Source organism: Podarcis vaucheri (assembly GCF_965113315.1).
Source record: "Podarcis vaucheri genome assembly, chromosome: 8".
Classification (NCBI taxonomy): Eukaryota; Metazoa; Chordata; class Lepidosauria; order Squamata; family Lacertidae; genus Podarcis; species Podarcis vaucheri.
The window spans coordinates 24,449,160-24,455,159 of record NC_138766.1 but is presented as its reverse complement, the minus strand read 5'-3'; positions in this window follow the sequence as shown (position 1 = coordinate 24,455,159).

Here is a 6,000-nt window from a genome sequence, read left to right as displayed (position 1 = left end):
GATTGTGCTTACAGGGTAAAAGCGGCGGTGGCGGCAGTGGCAGAGAAAGCCTGAACAGAATTATTAAAAGGAAAAAGTGAAGTGAAAGGATTGCTCATACGAGGGATCTGAAACAAGACATCTTTGACAGGCCTGATGCCGAGGTCTTCTTGCACCATGCAAGTGGTTGCAAAAGAGATACCAGAGGGACTCCAGTGTAATTCTGTGTTGCAAATTTGGCTTTCCTCTCCCCGTTTTCTTTTCTTTTCTGTCAAGGTGAGACAGTTATTTTCAGCTGCACGTGTCCTGCCTGTAGGCTTTCCACAGGCATCTGCTTGGACATTGTGAGGGAAAGGATAATGGACTTGATGGGCCTTTGGTCTGATACAGCAAGACTCTTCTTATGACAAAATCCAGCCAAAGTTAAACCGAAATGGATTCTATGAGAAAGCCAGGGCTCAGCCATTGACTTAGAAGAGTTATGAACAGGGCCGTCTTAAGCATATCCGGCGCCGTGGTGCAAAGATCCCTCTGGTGCCCCCCAGCAACTCCAAAACAAGGGAGGAGGCGTGGAAAATGTCCTCTGCCTCCCCCATCACCCTGATCCTCAGTGGGGTGGTGGAGATCAAGCAGCAAAATGTGCTGGCAGACAAGCTCTCCGGCGTCAGGGCAGTGGCGTAGCGTGGGGGGTGCAGGGGGGCGGGCCGCACCGGGCGCAACATCTGGGGGTTAGGGTTAGGGGGCGCAAATCCGTGGGTTAGGGGGCGCAAATCCACGGGTTAGGGGGCGCAAATTACTTGCCTTGCCCCGGGTGCTGACAACCCACGCTACGCCACTGCGTCAGGGTGCCCAAGAAGGCAGCCCAGGAAGGCTGTGCACCGCCTTTCGCTGGGAAGCAGGAGGAGGACAACGACTGGGAGCTGGGCCATCTTTAACAGATGCAGAGGCTTGGGAGGGAAGCTGCACGCCCGCCAGCCATATAGTTGGGGGAGCGCAGCTGGCAGGCGTGCAGGAAAAGGGGAGGCTGCTGGCAAAGCTGCACAGCTCCCCCACTTGCTAGGGTGCCCCTGAGCAGCCGACGCCCTGGCGCAACAAACCACTAACACAAATTGGAAAGACGGCTCTGGTTATGAATTTGATCCCACCTAGTCTGGTATTGGGACGCGGGTGGCGCTGTGGGTTAAACCACAGAGCCTAGGACTTGCCGATCAGAAGGTCGACGGTTCGAATCCCCGTGACGGGGTGAGCTCCCGTTGCTCGGTCCCTGCTCCTGCCAACCTAGCAGTTCGAAAGCACGTCAAAGTGCAAGTAGAGAAATAGGTACCACTCTGGTGGGAAGGGAAACAGTGTTTCCATGCACTGCTCTGGTTTGCCAGAAGTGGCTTAGTCATGCTGGCCACATGACCCAGAAGCTGTATGCCGGCTCCATTGGCCAACAAAGCAAGATGAGCGCCGCAACCCCACAGTCAGCCACGACTGGACCTAATGGTCAGGGGTCCCTTTACCTTTACCTTAGTCTTGTATTAACTCAGGATACAAGAGGCAAAATGGCTGACACCCCTTTCCTACACAACACGTGGCACCTCATGCCCCAACATCATTCGTATGAGCATTTTGCCATACTTGGAAGTGGCATCTGCATAGTACAGTGCTGGGTAAGAGCAGAAGCAAAGCACAGAGGATATAAGAAGAAAAATAAACTGTCCCTGCAAAAAGGGACAATTAACAGGCTACTCAAGAGGCAAAGCATACATTTTTTACTCCTCCCCAACTCTCTCAGCCTCTATCAAGATGGGCTGTGAAGTTGAAAAGTGGCATTGTTGATTCTTCTGAGGCAGGGAGTGTGGAATCCTTTTGTCAGCCCAAGGGCCACATTCCCTACTTGGCAGCCCTCCAAGGGCCACATGGCAGTGGTGTGCCACATCAGATGTAAAAGTGTACCCAGTATCCCGTCTTTCAATGGTAGGCTAGTTTCTACACACACGGATAGCATTCTCTATCCTTCATCTAGGCCAGCAGGAAGCATGATCAGAATTCAGCGACACATTCCAGGCAGGCCTAAACACTCAGGCCACAATGAAAGGCCAAAACAGGGGGGCCTGTTTTTAAAAGCCCCATTGCCCTGAAAAATCTCAATAACAGCTTGTCCAAACCCAGTGGACAGGCAGGTTTTGTAACTACATTTTATCGCTGAACAATTGACACAGATCTGGCTGGAATGACTCAGCAAACAGTGGAATGACATGCTGGCTGTTCAATGAAAAGTGAGTGAAGATTTCTGGAGAAGAGAGCTAGTGTGGTTAGCTGGCACGCATACCTGCACCCAATTTACTGTGGATGAATCAAGTAAAGAAATCATGAGGATTTGCTGTTGGAAGTTTTAACTCTTTCGCTGGGATGTTTGAAGGGACTGGGGAGGGAGGCAGATTTGAAGCTCGCAATGAGTCTCCTGGCACTGGCAAAAATAGAAATAGCTGCACAATGGGGGAAAGACAGAACTCTTTTATGGAAGTGGGGAATTGGGAAGTAGAGAAGTCCCTGGGAAATCAGTGGGTGTTGTTCCTCAAGTTTGAGACTACATAGAAGAGTAATTGATAAATCTCTTTGAGCAGGAATGAGGAATCTGTGGTCCTCTAGATGTTGCTGGAGTACAACTCCCATGAGGCCTCAGTTCCATTGGCCATGCTGACGGGGGCTGATGGGAGTTGGGTTCCAAAATGATCTGGGGGACTTCAGATATCCCATTCCTATTTTACAGCAGTTCCCTCTAAGGCAATGACCATTTTGTGCAGGAGTTAAGTTCCCTGCTCCCATACACGTTGGCAGAGTACGCATGAGAGTGACCCCCCCCCCCATTCTGCCCCTGTTCTTCCCACTTCCGGGTCCCAAAGGACCCACACACCAGCTATTGCATGTCATTTGGACACACCTAAAATGGGTGTGAACCCCTGGCCACCTGCACTCTGAAGGAAGTGTCAATATTTTCTGTAGCATTTACTCTGAGGTCAGTGATATAGGATTGAAACCAGCCCCATTGAAAGCAACACAATTTAAGATTGAGATGTATAAGACTGGGCTGCAGTTTCTTTGTAACTCTGGAGGAAGTCACGGACTAGAAGGCTGTACATTGTAACTTTCCAAAAAAGAAAGAGAAAGGAAGAGATCACTTTCCAGTAAACACAGTTGCACTGCAAATCTGCTTCAGATGGTGGATCAGGTAATATGAAACTTAGTTTCACTGGTCCCTGTAGGCCTCTCAAAGTTTCACAGTCAGCGCATGAAATCTGTGAATGCTTTGCATGGCTTTGCCTCTGGACGTCTTGGCATGGCATTAGTTCTGTTCCCCTTTGGTATATCTCTGGCTCAGGTTTGCCAGATAACCAATCAACTGAGAGGGTGGATTTTCTCTTCGTAGCCAGGCCAAGCCAAGCCTTGCTGTTACTATGTATATGTTGGGCATATTGTGATGCCAACACTAACCATTTGCTTCCCAAAACGACTGCTCGGTAAATATAAATAATGGAATGAGGCTTGGGGAGTGGGGATACATCTATAGAAATGGTCTTTCTTTGAAGATAAATTTGTTGTAGCCCCTAAGCACCATTTTGCAACACATTGCTCATTTCAACATGGTGCCATTGATCCTGACAAGGTGCCAGGAAAAAATGTTCCTTTTGAACCAGGACTTTGGCTGACTTGATTAACATCCTATACATTTAAAAATTTGGCTCTTCCTTTTTTTTGGGGGGGGGGTAGTAGTTATTGGGTTATTGTTTTTCTTTTTATTTTATATATTGCAATCTTTTCTGTGACCCATCCTGAGACCTCCGGGTATTGGGGGGAGGGTATATAAATAATGATGATGATGATAATAGACAAAATCCCCAAAATCTATTCCATTCTTTATCCCTCTGTCCTCATCCTTTTCCCTCTGGAGAATCATATTTTAATCCATCAGCAGATGACCTCTGGAAGTGTACAGGGTTTGCAAAACCAGCTCCCCAGATTAGAGAAAAAACTTTCTCTGAAAGACAATATTGGTATTTATCAAAAACAACAACAACAACAAAAACCCACTGTAAAAAAAGTGAGTCAGAGAAGAGGTCCAACTGGCTCAGAATAGCAGGGGCTCTTCAGGTTGTCAGACAAGGGACATTCCCAGCAGTACCTGGAGAAATTGGACAATGCAGATGTGTTGACACTGAACTATGACCCTTCCCCTGAAGCAGACCACTTGACCCCACTGCAGGTCAGGCTCTGCCTTGCACATTCAGATGGAGATTTCAGGAAAAGGCTTCCTCTCTAAGCATACAACTCCTCTATCTCTGAGCTGTGGCTGTGTGACTGGCCAAGGCATCCAGCTGTTAACCCAAAGGTTGGTGGTTCAAGCCCACCCAGGGACAGCTATGGGCAGGATTTTCTGCATTGCAGGCTAACTAGATGACCCTTGGAATCCCTTCCAACTCTACAATTCTATGATTCTATGACTGTGCACAAATATATTTGGATTAAGGATGTGAGCTTTAGCACTAGACCTTCTTTCCCAGGCATACTACTTGACATTTTTATGCTATAATGCCCAAATACACGCTGCCATAGATTCCTTCCCACCGCCATCACTAGAGCACCATCTCTCGGTGTTGCCGGTTGCAGTTTCCAATCTGCCACCTTGCCATCATTCCCTCAAAAAGGATTTATGGTATCTGCAGAAGGAATTAAAATGGCATGATAATTTATTATTATTATTATTACTGAAAAACAGAGACCATTTACATGAGTTATTTTAATAACCATTTACTTAGCAAATGAGCAGAAAACACATCCCCCTCTTCCTTCCATTTGTTTGCCTGGGTGATTCATTCTTAACTTATTATGCTCTTATTGCATCTTTCGAGGCTGTATCTCAAAAGCTGATGACAGAAGCAGAACTAGAGTCCAAAGGAATTTTATGTACTGCGTGTTGGTGCTGCAGAATCATCCGGCACACAAGGCAAGTTAAGGACAAGTCCAGGCATAATATTGAAGTATACTATTGGTCACCGTATAGATCCAAGGCACTTCTTATATCTGTACTTTTACTGGACTGTTATATGTGGCTTTATATACCAGGGGCGTGCAGCAACTCTAAAATTCACTTTGTGCTGTTGCAGTTGAGTCACTTCTTTCACAATGCCAAATCAACTTACATAAAACAAGTTAAGATAAACATAATCAACAAAACCATAAAAACACACCTATATACATAAAAGGCAGGAGTTACTGATCCCACCCAGCGGCAGAGCTTCATGCTCCAGGACTGGGGGGCAGAGAGCAGGTGGGGGCAGGGTGCGCTGCGCATCCTGGGGGTGGGGTGTGCTGCCTGTAGGGGCAGGGTGCCCAGCGCAGGCGGGGGGACGGGACAGCCGCGATGGCACCCTGCTGGGAACTCGCTATCGGGGGGCAGGGCGCTTCCCCCACACTCCTCTTCCTCCGCCAGTGATCCCATCCCCACTAAAAGCAGACACACATTTCTGAAACTTGTCAAATTTACAGCCAGAGCTTGAGTAAAAAAATGAAATAAAATATTTTCCTGGTACTTTAAAATAGATGTAGATTGTGCCAGCCATGTCTTCCTAGGAAGAGTGTTCCACAACCTAAGGGTTCATCACTGAAAAGGCCTGTCCTTGTATTGGCACACTCCAGACCTCCTGTGGCACATGAAAAAGGATCCAAATGGAACCAGTTTACAGTGGTACCTTGGGTTAAGAGCTTAATTCATTCTGGAGGTCCGTTCTTAACCTGAAACTGTTCTTAACCTGAGGTACCACTTTAGCTAATGGGGCCTCCCGCTGCTGCCGTACCACTGCAGCACGATTTCTGTTCTCATCCTGAAGTAAAGTTCTTAACCCAACGTACTACATCTGGGTTAGCAGAGTCTGTAACCTGAAGTGTATGTAACCTGAAGCATTCTGTATTTCAACAGCCACTCATTTCATAACATGTATGGAAAGGAGAAGAGAAAAATGAAGGAGGCACAACCCC